This window comes from Eurosta solidaginis, chromosome 2, assembly GCF_040869045.1.
Source record: "Eurosta solidaginis isolate ZX-2024a chromosome 2, ASM4086904v1, whole genome shotgun sequence".
Lineage (NCBI taxonomy): Eukaryota > Metazoa > Arthropoda > Insecta > Diptera > Tephritidae > Eurosta > Eurosta solidaginis.
In genome coordinates, this window is record NC_090320.1 from 118,792,622 (window position 1) to 118,817,656 (window position 25,035).

A 25,035-nucleotide genomic window follows, 5' to 3' on the forward strand; every position below is an offset into this window, starting at 1 on the left:
TAAATGTGAAAAAAAAAATTTTTTTTCGAAATGTTTAATGATGTTTTACCAAAATACAAAAAGAGAAAAGAAAATGAAAAAAAGAAAATAGCAAAGGAATTAACTTTTAATAGTTAAACAAAAAAAAAATTTACTTTATTTAACAATTCATCATCTGAAAAAAAAAATAAAAAATAAAATTTCAGAAGATTTTGTAAGAAAATTTAAAAATGTCAAAAATATTAAATTAAACAAATTTTTCCTTAAGAACAAACATTTTTAGAAATAAACCTTTTAAATAATAACTTTTATAATGCTAACTAGATAAATAAAAGAAAATAATAATAAAAGTAAAATGGAACGTTTAACATAATAAACATAAAAACAGAGAAACGAGCATAAATTAGCATTATTAATACCCCCCAAAGAAACAGGAATAAATTTCTAATTTCTCTTTAATTTTCTCTTTCAATCATATCATCTCTTTAAAATGTCTTCGTGGACAAAAATTACCCCATAGCTGGTTACGAGGTAGAAAAAAGAAACTCTGAAACATCAGAGAATAGAATATTAAAATATAAACCACCAGCTGAACCATTTCAGATGTTTGGCTAGCAGTTTCAACCTGCGGAATCGTGCTATTGATATAATATTCAAATTGAGCACCCTAAATCCCCTAAATTCAACACAATTTCGATAAGAACAGTAAATATTACAAATGAATCACTGCAAAATGCCTCATTCAATAGAAGAATTTATTAAGAAAGCTTCATTAGCACTGTCTAAGTTCTATAATTTGCTAATTCACAGTAATATATGTCAAGGTAGAAGATTTATACCACAAACCTTTCGCAACATAATGCTTGACTAAAAACCTTACGTAAGTGGAAATATGCAAAATACCTAAAGTTACCACAAGATCGGAAACTTAAAAACCAGCCAGAATGAAGAAAATAAAAAGTCACAAAGAGAGCCTTATTATAAATAAAGCGCTTAATAAATAAATTTGCAATTAGACATGTCACGCTCGTTTTCATCCAAAAAGATAGAAAAATTGTAGCGTAATACAAGCAACCAGATTGTTGAGGAAGTTATTGACTTAGGACAATATTCAACCAGGCTTAAAAATTCCGGCAATCTAGGACTTGTAAGAAAAAAGACAGTTGTCCCTTAGGAGATAAATTGGTCAAGAATAATGAATACTCGAGTAAGCATATTTAAAAATAAAATAGGTACCCAATTCTCAAAGGTCTAATATTTGCATTAACCCCTGAAGTTATGCATGTGACAAATGTCGACAAAAATTAAAGAAATTCTTCATAAATATCATGACGATCCCATCTGGGAAGGCCACCCAGAAAATCGCATGACACATAATATCTAATAAAAATATTGCTGGAAATTTTGAAAAATGGTATAAGAAAAGATATGAAAAATTTTTGCATCCACTGTACCCTTTTGTTTAACCACTAGTCACTATATAATTACTTCTTGCTCTAGCAGCAACTGAATTTACCCAATCTACTGTATATCATACGCTCAATGATCCCGCTTTTTAGAAAAAAGTCAATTTTCAGCAAATGATGACTGTAACCATCATCTTATTCTATACGTTTTAATTTTAATAACAATGCAAAAGCTTTGTTTATTAGAAATAATCAAGGTAAGGAAAACTAAATCTCCTATATTTAGTCGATAGGATATACTAAATCATTTATCTTCATTATTTTTTTAAAAAATATAAACATCAGTTAGACCTATTTCGTCTAGGATAACCTCGCCTTTTAGAAAGGCCGTAATTTTAGATAATAGGATCCTTTATACCTAGTTAGGCTAGATAGTAGATATATAGGGCCCTGTAGAATAGAAAAATAATTTTATTAATGACCCGCGGAATAGAAAATATCAATAAGAAAAATAATTTTATTGATGACCTTTGGAATAGAAGATATCAATAAAAAAAATATTTTTACATTTAGACCCTTTAGAGTAGTAAATATCGATGAAAACAACAATTTTACATTAATTCCCTATAAGGAAGAAGAAATCGATGAATATAATAATATTACTCCAATACCCTATAAAGAAGAAAATACTAATAATAAAAATAATTATACTTTAATCCCATCTAGAATAGGAAACGAGGATAAGCAAAAATTTCTCAGTAACATAGAGAATAGCAATATCATAAATAATAGGAAAATAAAAATACACAAAAATAGACTTAAATTAGTAGAATAAGAAAATGTTCAACCTACAAACATTAAAATACAAAAGTAGAATTAATTTATAAAAAATTGAATGCTCATGCATTCTCCAAATGCATACGCATTCTAAAAAAAAAGGGAGATGTAGTGTAAACAGCCAACAATGTAATCCCAAATATTTAAATCAGTCTAATATGCTAACCTGCTACAAAAATAGTCTAAATGTTCATCAACACATAAATATGCATTTGAGAATTAATGCTGACACAGCATTAAAGCAGGTGTGTACAACATATAACCAAACCAATTTGAATTCCAGAAAATTTGCATTCCAACAAATTTGCAAGGTTTGCATTTCCCATAGAAGTCGCAGCTCAACACAGATGTGTACGCACATATTTTGTGTCGAGTTGTATGTAGGTATTTAAGTATGTATTCTTAAGGTAGATATGCATGTAAGTATGTATACTTAAATGTAAATATGTAGGTAAGAATATGTTTAGAATAATTTAATATAAATAAGCTGAAATATTTGAATAAAGATACATTCGGACATTCGAAATTCATTCATCAACGTCACAGTTCTTTTTATTACATTTGAACCTTTTATAGTATCTAAAATAATTTTCGCGTCTGCTCTTTTTATTATTTCAAAAATGTCATCCACATATTTCACTATGAATTTAATATTAATATTGCGTTGTTCTTGTAATTCCATGAAGGAGTTGATGAGTACATCGCCCATGACTATATCGGCTATAGTTGGGGAAAGCGGGTTGCCCATGGGCATTCCATATGTTTGGGTGTATGTTTTGTTGTTGTATGTAAAATAATTATTGTCTTGGAGACAGAAGTCCAGAATGTTGCGGAACTTACTTTTCGGTATGCTTGTACTTTTTGCAATTTCTTCCCATTTACGCATTATAATTTTCGAAGCTAAGTTGGTAAGTATGTTAGTTAATAGGGAGACGACATCAAACGACACTAACATTTCTTCATCACATATATTTGTATTGTTTAATCTCTCTTTAAATTCTAAACAATTCTTTATGTTGTAATCAGTCGAAATTAAAGTTTTGAGAATATTTCCTACATGTTTGGACAAATTATAACATGCAGCATTGGTTAGGCCGCAAAGGACAATCAAGCTTATTAATTTTCGGCAATCCATACAGACGTGGGGCGGTTGAGAGAGTCAACAACAACATAACATTAGATTGGTATTCAAAACCAACTGCTTCTGGGTGCCTCATAAACTTTTTGTCATCGCAGCCTTTAAAATACAAAATAAATACGGCAAAAAACTTTATACAAAAAGTATTATCAATTAGCCATCATCAGTATCATGACGCCAACGTAAGGAAAATTAAAGAGACACTTCAAACTAATAATTACCCCGACTACTTAATAAATAGTTTAATTGAACAAAAATAAATGAGCATAAGAAACACAACACAAAAAACACCAAATATAGATAATAATAACCCAAAAAAGCAATACTTTAGCGTCACATACATTCCTAGGTTCACAGAAAACTTAGCACACGACATTATAAATACACCTAACACAACACTAGCATACAGATCAAATTGCACTTTGGCTACTTGTTTTACAAAAACAAAAAGCCCAATAGAGGTACACCAACAAAGCAACAGTGTATGAAACACCATGTAAAGCGAACCAAAACAACAACAATTTTTGCGACAAAGCTATTTGGGCACGACCAAAAGGAGATTCGGCACGCGAATATCTGAGCATGAAGCCGACATACGTAAACAAAAGCCCAGTACAGCATTATCACAACATGCAATAGACAACAATCATATGTTCGACTTTGATAATGCGAAAATCATAGACAAAGAAATAAGAACAAAAACCAGATATACATTAGAGGGCCTATGAATTCTGCAAAAAAGAGAAAAGAGCATAAATTTAAGAGAGGACAGTGACAATATTGCCGCTGCATATTTAGATTGTCTATAATTTAAGTCTAGTGTGACAAGTGTACCACACAAGATGGTATCGATCTCTTTCCTTTTTTTATACTGTTGATTGTTTGTTTAGTTCAGTTTTAAATGTTCTAATATAATTTCAACCGCCACATTTCATTTTAAGTTAAAATAAAAATTCACAAAAAAATTTTTGTTCATTGTTGTTACTTTTATGTCCAGTGTCATACAAATATATACATGTAAAATTAATAAAACGTATGTACCTTGTTGTTTTTTGGAAAAAAATAAATATAGCGTTATGCCCTTGAAAATGCCAAGGAAATTTGACGAAACGTCGGGCTGAAGGTGGAATAATCATGTTTTATTTGCACGATGGAAATTAATAGATCAGAGCAGCTTATAAAAAACTAAGAATTTACCAACAAACTGATCGGAAAAACTATTCAATAATAAACTAAGTTGAAATAAAAGATAATATAATAAAATAAAATAAGAAATATCAAAATAAATTAGCATAAAAGGCAATATACAAATTTCAATGTAATATCTTTGTAGCAAATTTATTTATTTTTTGTTCAGTATAAGACGTGCACATATATCTAAAATGAGCATAAAATATGGAAATTCAAAAAACATTTTGGGTCAAATTTGCAATTAATTGTTATAAATAAATAAATTTAGTGAGTTTGAACAAAAGTTGACTCATTATTTGTGATTTCATGTTTTTTTGAAAGCACCTAAAATAAAAAACAAAGAATCTGTTAAATAAAGACCTATGCATTTACGTGTAAGTAAAATTTGTCCGAAAAAATAGGCCGGTTATGTTATTGCTTCTCTTTAAAGGTTTTTCGTGCGCTAACAATTATTTTAGAAAAATTTTTTAAGGATTTTGGTACAGACCAATATAGGTACGTGGCAACAATGGGAAAAAATATTTTATTTGAACTGAAAATGAGTGAAGCAGTAGTTTTCTCACTGTTTGGCGCGTAAGGTTGTAGAGATGAAACATTTGAGCAACGCGACAAAGCAGATTTTGGAGGTTCGAATTCAGGGGAGTTTGTGAACATAATGGGTATTACAGATGGCAATTTCGATATTTTCACAGATTTTCGAATTTACAAAAAACTTTTTCTATTAATTATAAACAAATAGAGTAATATTTTTTAACAAAAATAGGCCTATGCACTGCGGCTGATCCATACGAATCGATTCATATAAGTTTTATATGATTTTACGTACGCTAACTATGCGAAACAGCCTGTCAATTGATTGTATGGAAATTTTGTTAGCGTATTAATATATAGATAGTGGGTAATATACTGCCTATGCAATACGGCCGCTATGGTGCCGGTTGCCGCTTTGACCTTAAATCAAAAACGTTTTTGGGTCGTTTTTTTTCTCGTTTAAGTAATATACAACGTGAAATTTTCCGATTCAATGAAGTTGCATTTAAATAATAATAAACTATGTTGAAATAAAAGATAATATAATAAAATAAAATAAGAAATATCACAATAAATTAGCATAAAACACAATATACAAATTTTAATGTAATATCTTTGTAGCAAATTTATTTATTTTTTGTTCAGTATAAGACGTGCTATATCTAAAATGAGCATAAAATATGGAAATGCAAAAGACATTTTGAGTCAAATTTGCAATTAATTGTTATAAATATAAATTTAGTGAGTTTAAACAAAAGTTGACTCATTATTTGTGATTTCATGTTTTTTTGAAAGCACCTAAGATAAAAAACAAAGAATCAATCAAAAATTAATTCTATTTAAGATTTTTTGGTACGCTACAAATTATTTTGGAACAATTTTTTAGGATTTGGTAGAGGCTATTATAGGTATGTGACAACAATGGGAAACCATGTTTTAATCTTTCACGGTGTAGAGCGTACGCTTATGTAGGTTTGTGTCTTAGAGCACTTACATAATTTGTCCAAAGATGGGGCGCTTTTGTGCAAGAAAGTAAATATCCATATTTGGAGAGATTGTTCGATTTACAAAAAACTTTCTCTATTAATTATAAACAAATAGAGTAATATTTGTTAACAAGAATAGGCCTATGCACTGCGGCTGATCTATACGAATCGATTCATACCACTTTTATATGATTTTACGTATGCTAACTATGCGAAACCGCCTGTCAATTGTTTGTATGGAAATTTTGTTAGCATATTAATATATAGATAGTGGGTAATATGCTGCCTATGCAAAATGGCCGCTACGATGTCGGTTTCCGCTTTCACCTAAAATCAAAAACGTTTTTGGGACGTTTTTTTGTTTCGTTTAATATACAACGTGAAACTTTCCCATTCAGTCAAGTTGCATTTAAACAATAATAAACCAATTTGAAATAAGAGAATATATAATAAAATAAAATAGGAAATAAAATAAATTAGCACAAAAGGCAATATAAAAAACTTAATGTTATATTTTTGTAACTGTTTTTTTTTGTTCAGTATAAGACGTACTTTATCTAAAATGAGGATTAAATCTGCAAATGCAAAAACATTTTCGGGGAAATTTGCCAATAATTGTTATAAATAAATTAGTTAGTTTCAAGAAAAGTTAACTCATTATTTGCGATTTCATGTTTTTTTGAAAACAACTAAAAAAAAACAAAGAATCTGTTAAATAAAGATTTAAGGTAAGTGCCCCTAATTTCGTGGTAGTACGTTATTTCGGGGCATTTCGATTTTTTCTTCCAAACAAGGAATTGGGGGAGTGTTTCTTTAACCCATTAAGCCCGGCACGTTGCGTCTGCGCAACGTTTGCGGCTTCGCATATATTACACAGATTTTAAGAAAATTTAACGAAAAAACAACTAAAATTTAATAAAAGTGGACTTATCTAAAATGTGTTATACTGTGTTAATATTCGAATTTAGCAAAGATCTATACACATTTATTTTGGTTTGAATTCTAGCAATTTTTTGGGTGTTTTTTGTTAAATTAATAAAAAATACTTTCAATTTAAAAGTAAAAAAAATCTCCTGGTTAGCAGTATTTTTTCTATACAAATTACCTGAAAATTATTTTTTTTTTTAATTTATATTGCAACATATAGCATATATATGCAATTAAATGTTTACGTTGCGCAAATGCAACGTTAGGACTTAACGCTATGCATTTTATCAACCGGCAGCACTCAGCCCTGTGATCAGCTGATATTGTTTATTTAAATTTTCTGTTAAGAAAAAGTATGACGTTCTTTATTTACAAAATGTTTTCTAAAAGATATTTATCTAAAAGGGATATATATAAGATATAGTCAATGAATCGGACGAAGAGGATGAGGTCGTGAATAATATAAAAAACGCCGATTCCGTTCAAATGGTATTGTTGCCGCCTGAGACTGTAGATGCAGTTAGTGACACAGAAGATGTGAACGAAGATGTTCAACTGCTTGCAGATCAAGCCGATGGGAAGTTGCTGGTGCAGTGGAGATACTTTGTTTGTTTAATGACGACAATGATAAAATTGAAGAAAATCAACTTGGAGAGTCCGCTACTATGCCAGAAAAACCTAAGTGGAGTAAGTCCTCCAAATATGAATTTTCTCAACAGCCTGTGGATTCTTCATCTGAAAATTATGGAACCTTTTTTGAGAAACTGGGTAAGTACACATATAATAAAACATGGTGGTGCAATTTGTAACCGTCTCAAGTTTAGAAACACTAAACCCTTACGAGCTTTTTCAATTATTTATTGATGATGAAGTGATTGAATTATTGGTGAAGAGTACAAATAACTACGCAAATATAGATTGTAGTGATACAACATTTTCCACAGATTATACAGAAATTCAAATGTTCATTGGAATTTTATATGTTACTGGATACAATACACTGCCATCCATAAGAAGCTACTGGTCAAATTGCCCGTCTCTTGGAAGTCCAGTAATTAAGTCTGCAATGAGCTGCGATAGGTTTCAACGAGTAAAGAAATATTTCCATGTTTGTGACAATAGAAAGCTTGATGCAAACGACAGATTTTCCAAAGTGACACCTCTGAATGCTCTACTTTCAAAAAAATTCTTACAGTTCGGCATATTTGCGAACAATCTTTCGATAGATGAACAAATGATAGCATATTTCGGCAGGCATTCATGTAAAATGTTTTTGAAATCCAAACCAATTCGATTTGGATACAAATACTTTTGTCTATGTTCCGCAGAGGGATACCTGTTTGCTTTTATACCCTATTCCGGGGCTTCATTTATCAGAGATATAAACTTAGGTCTTGGCCAGTCTATTGTGTTGCAACTTCTTTAAAATGTTGACACATGTAAGCGAAACCAACACCGAATTTTTTTTTACAACTTTTTCACATCTTACAAGCTTATGTCTATACTAACTACAATGGGCTACTTTGCAGCAGGCACTGTGCGTGAAAATCGCGCTGGTGGTGCAGAACTTACAGATATTAAAAAATTTAAGAAAACCCTTCGCGGATCCAGCGACCATGCATTCGATAAAAATAATAAAATTATTGCGGTACGATGGAATGATAATTCTGTGGTGACTATTCTTTCCAATCATTTGGAGCACAGGCTACTAATAAAGTAAATCGATATGATAAAAAGGCGAAAAAAACATGGCAGTACCGATCCCACGTCCCATACATGAGTATAATATAAACATGGGTGGTGTGGACCTTTTTGACAACGCAATGAGCAATTACAGAATTCGCATCCGTGGAAAAAAATGGTATTGGCCACTCATAACAAACGCATTAGATTCAGCCATGGTGAATGCCTGGAAAATACACTGTCTGTTGAAAAACAGGAAAGCGCTCCTGTTATGGGACAGCTATATTTTCGAGTTTTTGTTGCCGAAACTTTGCTCGAAGCGGCTGTAAGGAAGCTTAAACGCAAACAAGCTGACAGCACTGCTCCAAAAAAACCTCGCTTGGTTCACCTACCTGTTTTGACAGAAAAGCGTTTACGCTGTCGATCTTGCACAAGTCAAACCAAATATACATGCAATATATGTGAAATCGGGCTTCATCCAAAATGTTTTGACAAATATCACAATTAAACATATTTTACTTACTTTCAACATTTTATTTACTGCTTTTGAATTTTCACACAAAGAAATAAATTTTTGTAAAAATAATAAATAAATGAAATAAAAATTAAAAATTTGTATATCATTAAGACCTAACGTTGCGTGTACGCAACGTGCTCCACCACCACAATGGGTTGAGACAGCAAATTTTTTTTGGTTTTTTATTCTTAATTGGACCAATTTATATGGCCACAGAAAATTTCATTGAAATTGCTCCAGGCGTTCTATGCTCAGGACTTAATGGGTTAAACTGAAAATTTCATAATAAAGATTGGTTTTACGGTATAATAATTGATACTTTACTAATTTGTAATATCAAACCTAATATTAAATATCAAGCAATATAAAATTGGAAGCTCGGAAAATGAGTCTCTTTGAAGGAGATCTCTTAAGTAAAGTGTTAAGGAGTCCAGTGTATTTTGTTAAGCCTGTAAAAATTGTATCGGTAAATTTTTTTTTATGATGATAATATTTTGGTATTTAGTGAACATTTCTTAAACGTTTATATTACTGCAAAACTCATTCCAATAATTTTTTTAGCTTTTTTTTAATATTTCTAACCCACGAAATTAGGGACACACTTTTTTTGTGATGTATCTAATTTCGTGGTACCCACGAAATTAGGGTAATATAATACTTTATGTATTTTCTTCATATTCATATTTCATAAGAAACCCTATTTTTTGAGTATTTTAATTATTAAATGAACCCCCGAGGAAGATTTTTATGTAATTTCGTGGTACACTTTTATTAATCTATTCGTCAATATTTTAATCAAAAAGCTCTGCGAAGCACAACATTTTAACGAAATAATGGCATTATAGAACTTTTGTTTATTCAATAATTTGTCATTTAATTAAAAAAAATGTATCAAGATTTCAACTTCTTTACTATTGTTTTGAACGAGTATTGATAATAGAAAAAAAAAATTTGAATATAAACCTCAAATTACCGCTTAAAGCTATACCACGAATGTACGTAGACCAAATTTTGTGCATGCCCCTAATTTCGTGGCCTTCTAGATACCGGGCCACCTCGGGAAGTATTAATGGCCTTACCACAGTAAGGGGCGCTGCTGTGGCGGACGGTTCTTTCCCCGTATATAATACTGGACCGCTGAGCCCGCCTTGTCGGGCAGGTGGTCGTACGACCAAGATGAACGTTTTATTGTAATTTTTTTTCAATTTCACAGTTATGGTTGCCATGACAACGCTGCATGACTTGCGTGTTCCTTTCCGGTGATGTCTTAAATATATAAACATGTTATCCGCAGCCTGAACTTTTTTGAAAATGGTTTTTATTCATATTCATCGAAGCCGAAATCGCTTAAATATTAAATGTTTAAAAAATTGGGTTCGTTTTGAAAAAGTAGTCCTCCATTTTATATCTGCCATTTTTATATAAGAACGATGTAAAGAGGAGAACTGAGTCGCAATCCAAGGACGACAAATACGAATTAAGCGATGCGTCGGACTCGGGGAGCGAGAGTAGTGCTGATTCAATGAACTCCGTGTTGGAGAAGCACACAAATGAAAACGGAGTAGAAGAGTGGAGAAGGGTACGGAACAGAGGAAGTAAAAGAGCTCTCTCGTAGTACCGTGCAGCACTTAGAATTGTACAACGCTTGGGAGCAGTGGTCGACCCAACAGAAGTGGAGATCGAGCGCTTGGAATGGGCCCATGAAGCGGTAGAAGTAGGTCGAAGGCAGTTCAAAAGGTTTGCTGCGAGAAACCCTCGGTTCTGTTACCGGTACGAGGTGGAAGAAGCGTCGAATGGCAGAATGAAGAGGCAACGTTCGGCGGAAGGAGACAAGCCTGCTTTGAAGAGGCAGAAAGGACCCAGTCCTAGAGCCGCGAGGCAGGGCAGTCGCATAGACAAGACAAGTAGGCCCAAAGCTTTAAGACAGATGGGCTCCAATAGCGAGGTATCAACTACCTCGAAAGCTTTTCTCGGAGGTGCTAAGGGAGTTAACGCTAAGACTCCGGCTTTCTCAGAGGTGCCAAAGGGGGATAACACTAAGACTCCTGCTTTTCCCGAGAGGATGAGTGATGTGGCAAAGCAGTCACTGACTGTGGCGCTGGTTGATCGTAGCAGTCCTATTGGACAAATTACTACTGAAAGGTGGAGATCTGTGGAAAGGGAGCTTGTTAGCTTAATGCTTAAGATGATGCGGGAACAACCAAGTAAGCCCCTTCAGACCTTTGATTCGGATGGTATAATGGTGTGAAGATGATAGGGTGCGACAACATCGCGAGCTTGCGGTGGCTGGAGAAAGTGGGTCCAAACCTCCAAAGGCAAGGCACGAACGCGTGGTTTGAGATGGTGGATAAAGCGCAAATCCCCACGGTACCAAAAGTTATGGTATGGATACCATGCGTGATGAAGTCGGAGGATACTCTGCGACTTCTGCAGAATCAGAATCCGAACATACCAACACAGTATTGGAAGGTACTTACTGTATCTCGGCCTACCGAGGATGATCAGTTCTACATCTTCCAAATAAACAAGCAGGTGAAGGATATTTTGTACACGCAGCTTGACAAAATGTCCTTTGGCCCTGGCAAAATCTACATGCGACTCAGGAAACAAAGTCCCGAGGATAAAAACCCTAACACGCTAGAGTTGGGCGAAGTCGAAAAGGACCTCAAAAAAAAAAAATAATAAATGTAAGGCGCGATAACCTCCGAAGAGATCTAAGGCCGAGCTTCTCTTCCAATTTGCGTCGTGCTCCTCTTGATTTTTCCCTACAAATTGGCCGGACGGGACCTACATGTTTTATGCCGACTCCGAACGGCATCTGCAAGGCAGATGAGTTTTCACTGAGAGCTTTTCATGGCAGAAATACAATCGGAGCGCTTGCCAGACACTGCCGAGGGGCGACCCCGCTTAGAAAAATTTTCTTCTAATTGAAAAATCTTATTTCTAAAATTTTGATGTTGCTTTGTCCGGGAGTTGAACCCAGGGCATACGGTGTGATAGGCGGAGCACGCTACCATCACACCACGGTGGCCGCCTACCGGACCTCAAAAGCCTAAAGGAAAAAAGACAGGTGGGGGTCCCCGACGTCACCACGAACGTGCTAGAAGAGGACCAACCGCTAAATGGTGCTGTGACTCGCACAGAGGAACACCCGGCACAACAGTCACGAGAGGCTCAAGGGGGCCTCGAATACTCTAAACCAAAAGGGCAAGGGGAGGACGACGACGTCAAGACGAAGGTGCTGGAGGGGGACAAACAGCCCAATGGTGCTGCGAGTCCTACAGATAAACCTCCAACACAAAGATCTATACACATTTATTTTGGTTTGAATTCTAGCAATTTTTTGGGTGTTTTTTGTTAAATTAATAAAAAATACTTTCAATTTAAAAGTAAAAAAAATCTCCTGGTTAGCAGTATTTTTTCTATACAAATTACCTGAAAATTATTTTTTTTTTTAATTTATATTGCAACATATAGCATATATATGCAATTAAATGTTTACGTTGCGCAAATGCAACGTTAGGACTTAACGCTATGCATTTTATCAACCGGCAGCACTCAGCCCTGTGATCAGCTGATATTGTTTATTTACATTTTCTGTTAAGAAAAAGTATGACGTTATTTATTTACAAAATGTTTTCTAAAAGATATTTATCTAAAAGGGATATATATAAGATATAGTCAATGAATCGGACGAAGAGGATGAGGTCGTGAATAATATAAAAAACGCCGATTCCGTTCAAATGGTATTGCTGCCGCCTGAGACTGTAGATGCAGTTAGTGACACAGAAGATGTGAACGAAGATGTTAAACTGCTTGCAGATCAAGCCGATGGGAAGTTGCTGGTGCAGTGGAGATACTTTGTTTGTTTAATGACGACAATGATAAAATTGAAGAAAATCAACTTGGAGAGTCCGCTACTATGCCAGAAAAACCTAAGTGGAGTAAGTCCTCCAAATATGAATTTTCTCAACAGCCTGTGGATTCTTCATCTGAAAATTATGGAACCTTTTTTGAGAAACTGGGTAAGTACACATATAATAAAACATGGTGGTGCAATTTGTAACCGTCTCAAGTTTAGAAACACTAAACCCTTACGAGCTTTTTCAATTATTTATTGATGATGAAGTGATTGAATTATTGGTGAAGAGTACAAATAACTACGCAAATATAGATTGTAGTGATACAACATTTTCCACAGATTATACAGAAATTCAAATGTTCATTGGAATTTTATATGTTACTGGATACAATACACTGCCATCCATAAGAAGCTACGGGTCAAATTGCCCGTCTCTTGGAAGTCCAGTAATTAAGTCTGCAATGAGCTGCGATAGGTTTCAACGAGTAAAGAAATATTTCCATGTTTGTGACAATAGAAAGCTTGATGCAAACGACAGATTTTCCAAAGTGACACCTCTGAATGCTCTACTTTCAAAAAAATTCTTACAGTTCGGCATATTTGCGCACAATCTTTCGATAGATGAACAAATGATAGCATATTTCGGCAGGCATTCATGTAAAATGTTTTTGAAATCCAAACCAATTCGATTTGGATACAAATACTTTTGTCTATGTTCCGCAGAGGGATACCTGTTTGCTTTTATACCCTATTCCGGGGCTTCATTTATCAGAGATATAAACTTAGGTCTTGGCCAGTCTATTGTGTTACAACTTCTTTAAAATGTTGACACATGTAAGCGAAACCAACACCGAATTTTTTTTTACAACTTTTTCACATCTTACAAGCTTATGTCTCAACTAACTACAATGGGCTACTTTGCAGCAGGCACTGTGCGTGAAAATCGCGCTGGTGGTGCAGAACTTACAGATATTAAAAAATTTAAGAAAACCCTTCGCGGATCCAGCGACCATGCATTCGATAAAAATAATAAAATTATTGCGGTACGATGGAATGATAATTCTGTGGTGACTATTCTTTCCAATCATTTGGAGCACAGGCTACTAATAAAGTAAATCGATATGATAAAAAGGCGAAAAAAACATGGCAGTACCGATCCCACGTCCCATACATGAGTATAATATAAACATGGGAGGTGTGGACCTTTTTGACAACGCAATGAGCAATTACAGAATTCGCATCCGTGGAAAAAAATGGTATTGGCCACTCATAACAAACGCATTAGATTCAGCCATGGTGAATGCCTGGAAAATACACTGTCTGTTGAAAAACAGGAAAGCGCTCCTGTTATGGGACAGCTATATTTTCGAGTTTTTGTTGCCGAAACTTTGCTCGAAGCGGCTGTAAGGAAGCTTAAACGCAAACAAGCTGACAGCACTGCTCCAAAAAAACCTCGCTTGGTTCACCTACCTGTTTTGACAGAAAAGCGTTTACGCTGTCGATCTTGCACAAGTCAAACCAAATATACATGCAATATATGTGAAATCGGGCTTCATCCAAAATGTTTTGACAAATATCACAATTAAACATATTTTACTTACTTTCAACATTTTATTTACTGCTTTTGAATTTTCACACAAAGAAATAAATTTTTGTAAAAATAATAAATAAATGAAATAAAAATTAAAAATTTGTATATCATTAAGACCTAACGTTGCGTGTACGCAACGTGCTCCACCACCACAATGGGTTGAGACAGCAAATTTTTTTTGGTTTTTTATTCTTAATTGGACCAATTTATATGGCCACAGAAAATTTCGTTGAAATTGCTCCAAGCGTTCTATGCTCAGGACTTAAACTGAAAATTTCATAATAAAGATTGGTTTTACGGTATAATAATTGATACTTTACTAATTTGTAATATCAAACCTAATATTAAATATCAAGCAATATAAAGTTGGAAGCTCGGAAAATGAGTCTCTTTGAAGGAGATCTCTTAAGTAAAGTGTTAAGGAGTCCAGTGTATTTTGTTAAGCCTGTAAAAATTGTATCGGTAAATTTTTTTTTATGATGATAATATTTTGGTATTTAGTGAACATTTCTTAAACGTTTATATTACTGCAAAACTCATTCCAATAATTTTTTTAGCTTTTTTTTAATATTTCTAACCCACGAAATTAGGGACACACTTTTTTTGTGATGTATCTAATTTCGTGGTACCCACGAAATTAGGGTAATATAATACTTTATGTATTTTCTTCATATTCATATTTCATAAGAAACCCTATTTTTTGAGTATTTTAATTATTAAATAAACCCCCGAGGAAGATTTTTATGTAATTTCGTGGTACACTTTTATTAATCTATTCGTCAATATTTTAATCAAAAAGCTCTGCGAAGCACAACATTTTAACGAAATAATGGCATTATAGAACTTTTGTTTATTCAATAATTTGTCATTTAATTAAAAAAATGTATCAAGATTTCAACTTCTTTACTATTGTTTTGAACGAGTATTGATAATAGAAAAAAAAAATTTGAATATAAACCTCAAATTACCGCTTAAAGCTATACCACGAATGTACGTAGACCAAATTTTGTGCATGCCCCTAATTTCGTGGCCTTCTAGATACCGGGCCACCTCGGGAAGTATTAATGGCCTTACCACAGTAAGGGGCGTTGCTGTGGCGGACGGTTCTTTCCCCGTATATAATACTGGACCGCTGAGCCCGCCTTGTCGGGCAGGTGGTCGTACGACCAAGATGAACGTTTTATTGTAATTTTTTTTCAATTTCACAGTTATGGTTGCCATGACAACGCTGCATGACTTGCGTGTTCCTTTCCGGTGATGTCTTAAATATATAAACATGTTATCCGCAGCCTGAACTTTTTTGAAAATGGTTTTTATTCATATTCATCGAAGCCGAAATCGCTTAAATATTAAATGTTTAAAAAATTGGGTTCGTTTTGAAAAAGTAGTCCTCCATTTTATATCTGCCATTTTTATATAAGGACGATGTAAAGAGGAGAACTGAGTCGCAATCCAAGGACGACAAATACGAATTAAGCGATGCGTCGGACTCGGGGAGCGAGAGTAGTGCTGATTCAATGAACTCCGTGTTGGAGAAGCACACAAATGAAAACGGAGTAGAAGAGTGGAGAAGGGTACGGAACAGAGGAAGTAAAAGAGCTCTCTCGTAGTACCGTGCAGCACTTAGAATTGTACAACGCTTGGGAGCAGTGGTCGACCCAACAGAAGTGGAGATCGAGCGCTTGGAATGGGCCCATGAAGCGGTAGAAGTAGGTCGAAGGCAGTTCAAAAGGTTTGCTGCGAGAAACCCTCGGTTCTGTTACCGGTACGAGGTGGAAGAAGCGTCGAATGGCAGAATGAAGAGGCAACGTTCGGCGGAAGGAGACAAGCCTGCTTTCAAGAGGCAGAAAGGACCCAGTCCTAGAGCCGCGAGGCAGGGCAGTCGCATAGACAAGACAAGTAGGCCCAAAGCTTTAAGACAGATGGGCTCCAATAGCGAGGTATCAACTACCTCGAAAGCTTTCTCGGAGGTGCTAAGGGAGTTAACGCTAAGACTCCGGCTTTCTCGGAGGTGCCAAAGGGGGATAACACTAAGACTCCTGCTTTTCCCGAGAGGATGAGTGATGTGGCAAAGCAGTCACTGACTGTGGCGCTGGTTGATCGTAGCAGTCCTATTGGACAAATTACTACTGAAAGGTGGAGATCTGTGGAAAGGGAGCTTATTAGCTTAATGTTTAAGATGATGCGGGAACAACCAAGTAAGCCCCTTCAGACCTTTGATTCGGATGGTATAATGGTGTGAAGATGATAGCGTGCGACAACATCGCGAGCTTGCGGTGGCTGGAGAAAGTGGGTCCAAACCTCCAAAGGCAAGGCACGAACGCGTGGTTTGAGATGGTGGATAAAGCGCAAATCCCCACGGTACCAAAAGTTATGGTATGGATACCATGCGTGATGAAGTCGGAGGATACTCTGCGACTTCTGCAGAATCAGAATCCGAACATACCAACACAGTATTGGAAGGTACTTACTGTATCTCGGCCTACCGAGGACGATCAGTTCTACATCTTCCAAATAAACAAGCAGGTGAAGGATATTTTGTACACGCAGCTTGACAAAATCTCCTTTGGCCCTGGCAAAATCTACATGCGACTCAGGAAACAAAGTCCCGAGGATAAAAACCCTAACACGCTAGAGTTGGGCGAAGTCGAAAAGGACCTCAAAAAAAAAAAATAATAAATGTAAGGCGCGATAACCTCCGAAGAGATCTAAGGCCGAGCTTCTCTTCCAATTTGCGTCGTGCTCCTCTTGATTTTTCCCTACAAATTGGCCGGACGGGACCTATATGTTTTATGCCGACTCCGAACGGCATCTGCAAGGCAGATGAGTTTTCACTGAGAGCTTTTCATGGCAGAAATACAATCGGAGCGCTTGCCAGACACTGCCGAGGGGCGACCCCGCTTAGAAAAATTTTCTTCTAATTGAAAAATCTTATTTCTAAAATTTTGATGTTGCTTTGTCCGGGAGTTGAACCCAGGGCATACGGTGTGATAGGCGGAGCACGCTACCATCACACCACGGTGGCCGCCTACCGGACCTCAAAAGCCTAAAGGAAAAAAGACAGGTGGGGTCCCCGACGTCACCACGAACGTGCTAGAAGAGGACCAACCGCTAAATGGTGCTGTGACTCGCACAGAGGAACACCCGGCACAACAGTCACGAGAGGCTCAAGGGGGCCTCGAATACTCTAAACCAAAAGGGCAAGGGGAGGACGACGACGTCAAGACGAAGGTGCTGGAGGGGGACAAACAGCCCAATGGTGCTGCGAGTCCTACAGATAAACCTCCAACACAGTAAAGTGGCGTCGAGCGAACTCCTCCTAACCCTTAAGGAGGGTTCGTTTGACGTGGCACTGATCCAGGAGCCGTGGCTGTCATCGGGAGGAAAGGTTTCTGGACTTAGCGCGCGCGGGTTCTGGCGTTTACTACGCGCAAAGGGAAGGACGGCTGCGAGCTGTTGTAATGGTAAGGAAACAGCTGCATTCATATATGCTGCCTAATTACACCACTGAGGATCGCCTAGCGGTGGCCGTTGAGCAAAAGAATAAGCAGGCATTTATCTTGGCGTCCTGCTACATGGCCCATGCTGCGGAGGTTCCACCGATGGAGTGCAAAAGGCTAGTACAGGGGGAAGGGCGCAAAGGGCGGTTGGTCATAGGCGCAGATGCAAATGCGCACCACAATGCGTGGGGAGGAGCAGATACGAACGAGAGAGGCGAATCTCTGTTTTGTTACATCCTGCAAACCAATTTGCAGATAGCCAACAGGGGAAATGTCCCTACATACATTGGTCCAACATCCAGCAATGTTCTTGATATTACATTGAGCTCCGACCGTGATTTATCAAGGTATGATTGGATGGTTCTTGATAGACTATCCTTCTCCGACCATGCGTATATCAGCTTCAGCATCCCCCTAAAGAGGGTAGAGAAGGGAGGAACCTTTAGAAACCCTAGGTCAACGAACTGGACTAAATTCCAGAAACATGTAGAAAAAAAAACTGGGACAACCCAAAGAGGTTGCTAATGTAGAGGAACTGGAGGAGTCGAATGAATTCCTAACAAGGACGCTTAAGACTGCGTATAACAAAGCTTGCCCTCTAAGAAGATTCAGAGGAAAAGCAAAGCCGCCATGGTGGAGCAATGAGCTCAGTCTTCTAAGACAGGTAAAATAAATGTTTAAGCTCGCAAAGACCGCGGAAAGCGAAGCGTGTCGGGACGAGTACAGGGATCTACTGAGGATCTACAAGCGTGAAATTACCAGGGCGAAGAGAAACTCATGGAAAAGTTTCTTTACGGACATAGAGTGCTCCAGCGAAACAGCACGGCTGAAAAAAGTCCTAACAAAGGGAAACATAGTCCAGGGACTAATAAAGAAAGAGAACGGGGAATGGTCACGTAATAGTGAGGAATACCTTGAGGTGCTTCTCGATACACATTTCCCATCGGAAGACGGTTTAGAAGAGCGAGCAGACATCACTCACACTTCGATCACGGAGCTAGTAGTGCCGAGGTTGGTGACCGATATCGAGTGGGCAGTGAAGACGTTTTCTAAGTTTAAATCGCCGGGCCCAGATGGTATATTCCCGACCATGCTACAAGTCTCAAGTAGGGCGGTCGTGGAATGGCTTAAAATAATATTCGATGGGTGCATAAGACTGAATCATGTACCGCACTCTTGGAGAACTGCTCGTGTAGCTTTTTTACCAAAGGCGGGGTAGATCGGTCACGTGTATCCCAAAGACTATAGACCCATTAGCTTAACATCATTTCTGCTCAAAACCTTTGAGAGGCTGATAGATGTGTACATAAAGTCCAACGTGGATGAAAAGCTGCTCTCCACAACACAGCATACGTACACCAAAGACAAGTCGGTAGACACCGCATTGCATAGGGTGGTAATAAGCATAGAGAAATCCCTGGAATATAAGGAGTATGCTCCAGGAGTCTTCTTGGACATTGCCGGGGCTTTCAGGAATGTTGCAAAATGGGCGATTATGGATGGTCTTAATTACATTAAAGTACATCCTGCCTTAATCAGGTGGATCGGCTGCATGTTAAATTGCAGAAAGATTACATCACAATGGGGATTGTACGAGGCCACGAAATCAGTGGACAGGGGCACGCCGCAGGGAGGGGTGCTATCACCTCTGCTGTGGACGCTGGTTATCAACCAACTGCTCAGGCAATTCGATGAGGGACCCGTAAAACTTACGTCTTACGCAGATGACGTTGCAATTGTCATAAGTGGAAAGTGCCTTCCAACGATTAGTTCTTTGATGGATCGGACGCTTCGGGATATTCATACCTGGGCATCTAATGTCGGGTTGAAAGTCAATGTGGAGAAGACGGATATGGTCTTGTTTACAAAGAGGTACAAGGTTCCAAATTGGACCAGGCCTAAGTTACGAGGGGCGACCTTACAGGAGAAACCTTGCACAAAATATCTAGGAATCATCCTAGAGAGTAAGCTGTCATGGAAGCTCAACGTGGACGTCAACGGCACTCTATGCATGTAAAAGAATGCTGGGGTGTACGTGGGGCCTATCGCCCTCTCTTTCTCATTGGGTTTTTACAGCGATTGTAAGCCCTATTCTATACTATGGGGTTCTTGTTTGGTCGAAAGCCACACAAAAAACAACATACCTCAAAAAATTAGAGGGGTATGCAGACTATCGATGCTTAACATTACGGGAGCCCAGAAAACAACCCCGACGGCTGCACTGTATGCCATTCTGCACATCCCAACTGTAGACCTGTTAGCAAAGAACAAAGCGTTAACGACCGCAACCAGGCTCGGTGCTTCGGGGCAGCTTGAGCGCCGACCATATGGCCATAGCGGTATAGCGTCATCAGTTACAAGACGAACAGACTACATGATTCCCTATCTGCGCTTCGAAGGAGATCTTAAGGCCACAATAGAGGTGGACGGTTGGCGCAAGTGTGCGCAAATGGCGGACGAGGCGATACATGTGTACACCGATGGTTCCAAAATAGTGGAAGGAGTAGGGTTTGCGGTATACAGTGCTGATCCGGAAATAAGCAGATCCCACAGGCTGCCGGATTACTGTAGCGTTTTCCAAGCGGGAATATTAGCCGTAACCAAAGCAGTAGAAACTCTGGAAGAGAATAGCTTAAGCTGCAACCGTGTTAACTTTTATATTGACAGTCAAGCAGCAATTAAGGCAATAATCCCGCATAGCACAGCATCTAAATGCGTGTTAGAGTGTAAGCAGTCTCTGGAGAGAATCGGGACAGGGAGAAGCATACATCTATATTGGGTTCCAGGGCATATGGGAATAGATGGGAATGAAAAAGCGGTCGAACCAGCTAAAAAGGGCGCATCCCTTGAAGCTTGCTCCGTAGATGTCCCAATTAGATTGGGCGAGATTAATAGAAGGCGAGAGGTGCACATGATCGACCAAGCGGTTAGAGTGTAAGCAGTCTCTGGAGAGAATTGGGATAGGGAAAAGCATACATCTATATTGGGTCCCAGGGCATATGGGAATAGATGGGAATGAAAAAGCGGACGAACTAGCTAAAAAGGGCGCATCCCTTGAAGCTTGCTCCGTAGATGTCCCAATTAGATTGGGCGAGATTAAGCGAAGGCGAGAGGTGCACATGATCAACCAAGCGGGAAAGGCGTGGGTTCAATCGCGGGGCTGTAAAGTGTCGAAGATTATGTGTAGGTCTTCCAACCTTAGACTAACAGAGTTGCTTCTATCATTAAAAAGAGAGGACTGTAGACTCATGACGAGTATTCTGACTGGACACTGCCTTCTGGCGTCACATGATAGCAGATGTAGCAAGTGCGGGTTGGAGGAGGAAACGATCGAGCACGTTCTGTGTTCGTGCCCTGCACTTGCCAGGCTAAGACTCCAGCTATTAGGAGTGATACAGCTGTCAGATCTAGAAGCAGCAAGTGGCTTAAGTCCTAGGAAGCTTCTAGTATTTGCCAAGAGGACGGAGTTATTTTATAACATAGGTCCTGGTTTATGATAGGGTTTTTCAGTTTGGTCGTTAAAACAAACTTCTGGTAACACTACGTACTCAATCAGTCTATGTGATGTCCTCATGGACCGGCCAGTTCAACCTACCTACCTACCTAATTTCGTGGTATACTGCGCATTTACATTTCAGCAGGAAAGAACGCATTTTTGGAGTGGAGTTATTTATGCGCGTATTTTTTCAAATAAATTTAAGAAAACTGCCTCAAACTTAATTCGATCCCTATTCGCTGATTATTGGGTAAATAACTTAATTTTATAGAAAAAATGACAAAAGCTCGTTACACAAAAGAAGATTTGAGAGAAGCGCTTAATGGTGTCACTAATGAAAAAAATAAAAAACAGAAATAACAAAAAAAGAAAATAAAAATAAAAATTAGTAATAATAAATAAAAGTAATTTTTAGAAAAGTAACAAGTTACATCAATTAAATAAATTTTTTTATTGTTTATTTTTGTTTTAAACCTTTTTCATTTAATGTTACTTATTTCATATCAATAATGTCTAAGTTCTAAGAAATATTACATTTAATGAAAAAATATAAAAAAAAAAACAAACAAAAAATTAAACAGAAAACAACAACAAAAAATAAAAATAAAAAGTTTTTGAAAAGTACGTGCATTAAACTAATTTTTTTTGCTTATTTATTTTGGTCTTGAAACTCTTTCTTTTCATAAATAAATTAACAATAAATAAATATTAGTTTTAAATTTTAAATTTCTGAATATGAATTTCAGTAAATCAATTTGTGTATCTTTAGGAATTTGCTGTGAAATCAATTATAACTATTTTTTCCATAAAATTAGATTTTAACTAAATACCACGAAATTAGGGACGCTTTACCACGGAATTAGGTACATCAGAAAATTTTTGCCACGAAATTAGGTACATTTGAGGTACTCACACATTTTGATTTATATTAATTAAAAAATTTGTTAGTTTTGCTTGAAAGTAGGTGGAAACTTATCTTAATTGATCATCTGAATGGGAAAAATTTACTTTTTTAGTTTTCCTTCATTTGTTTTAACGCAAGAGAGGTAGAAAGTCCGAAAAATCCTTACTTACTTACTTACTTACTTACTTAATTGGCGCTTAACCGTCTAAACGGTTATGGCCGTCCAACAAGGCGCGCCAGTCGCTCCTTCGCTCCGCCAACCGGCGCCAATTGGTCACACCAAGGGAGTTTAAATCGTTTTCCACCTGGTCCTTCCAACGGAGTGGGGGCCGCCCTCTACCTCTGCTTCCATAGGCGGGTTCCGATAGAAACACTTTCCTGGCCGGAGCATCATCTTTCATTCGCGTAACATGGCCTAGCCAGCGCAGCCGCTGCGTTTTAATTCGCTGGACTATGTTGATGTCTGCGTATAGCTCGTACAGCTCATCATTAAATCTTCTTCGGTACTCGCCATCGCCAACGCGTAGAGGTCCATAAATCTTTCGAAGAACTTTTCTCTCGAACACTCCCAAAGCCGCTTCATCTGCTGTTGTCATGGTCCATGCTTCTGCCCCATATAGCAGGACGGGTACGATAAGTGGGACACTTACCTTATGTATTTACGTGTAAGTGAAATTTGCCACAAAAAATGGGCCGGTCAAAAATTAATTCTATTTAAGATTTTTTGGTACGCTACAAATTATTTTGGAACAATTGTTTAGGATTTTTGTAGAGGCTATTAAAGGTAAGTGGCAACAATGGGAAACCATGTTTTAATCTTTCACCGTGTAGCGCGTACGCTTATGTAGGTTTGTGTCTTAGAGCACTTACATAATTTGTCCAAAGATGACGCGCTTTTGTGCAAGAAAGTAAATATCCATATTTGGAGAGATTGTTGGATTTACAAAAAACTATTTCTATTAATTATAAACAAATAGTGTAATATTTGTTAACAAAAAGAGGCCTATGCACTGCGGCTGATCTATACGAATCGATTCATATCACTTTTATATGATTTTACGTATGCTAACTATGCGAAACCGCCTGTTAATGTTTGTATGGAAATTTTGTTAGCGTATTAATATGTAGATATTTCTGCTTACCTAACGAAAATCTGATTGGTTGCCCTTCAAAGCATTTCCAGGCGTTGGAAGTCATGGGAAAACGAAAGAAATAAGGCGGAGTTAGAAACTAAATTTGCGTCGCCAAAAATTGTATAAATAGATTAAGATTTTGAATAAAGAAACAGATTGAATATGAACATCAAACATATGATGACTTTTTCTTTCTCTTAAAAACATTCCGGCAACTTACATATGTAGGTAGCCTAGAGATCGGCTTTCGAGCCTTATTCACCCTTTTGCTACGACCATTAGGTCACTACACTATTTCTAAAATTTTAATTCTAAGGCGAATCCTTTTTTCACAAATTTATATTGTTTTTCGATTTGCAATTTCTTCGTTCCTCTAATAAAATGTCTCTAATTAATTTTTCCTTCTACTTTAACTTCAAAATAATTTTTTTTCCAACTTCACTTTTCAAACAATTTCCTTAGTTATCTACTATTTATTTACTTTTAAGATTTAAACATTTTTATTTCACAAATTTCTTTCACTTTCTTATTTCTAAACTTAACTTAACTTCTCCATTTTTCTGGGGAAGGTCCTTCGCATACCGGCTGACGACTGGACATCTTCTTTTTGTCCTTGGTCGGTCTACTGGGGGGCCGATATACGCTGCTCATATTCTTTGGCCTCGGTTGCTGCTTTCGTTGCTTCTTTCGTTTTTCCTTTTCTTTAAGTATTCCACTTGAATATTGCACGCTTTTTTAATCGCACGATTTTGCACGTTTTTTTTTCAGTGTCTTCAGAACGGAATCTAAAGGATATTTACTACTACTTTTTGCAACAACCGTAGGCCCCACGTTGGACGCCAGTTAAGGATTCTTTAATTAAGAATTCCAAAAAAATATATTTTTTGGGTCTTTAAGACCTTTATTGAGTCACATCAAAAGTAAAACTAACTTTACAAAAATTATTATCTTACAACTAAACTTAATTAATTGGCCGACTCCGCTGGCGTCGCTGCTGCTTTTGCTATTCTCCGAATTAGCCAACTTTAGTTGCGCGTGTTGGGCTTCCTGTGTAAATGAATTGGAGCTTTAATTTGCTGACATCGCGTCTGGCAATTTTGTGGGAGAATATTGAACTTCCGCCCTAAATAAATTTAAGCTAATTTTGCTGACATTGCGTCTTGAGCTTTTGTGTGAAATATTGTGCAACAAGAGTTGCATATCAGCTTTACCTGCATTTATTATTGCTAACTAATTATTTATTGTTGTAGCAATTGTTAACATATACCATGTTAACATATACATATATATTCTCCGTGCTACCACACACCGTGCGAGAATATACAATGATTGTATAAACAAGGGACGATATCGA

The 25,035-nt window shown here is 37.0% G+C and overlaps 1 protein-coding gene across 3 annotated transcripts in view; it reads right to left on the bottom strand.

Moving 5' to 3' along the window:
* Positions 1–25,035, bottom strand: part of Wdfy2 (WD repeat and FYVE domain containing 2) — a 667,747-nt gene that overhangs the window by 477,337 nt on the left and 165,375 nt on the right. The window lies entirely within an intron of this gene.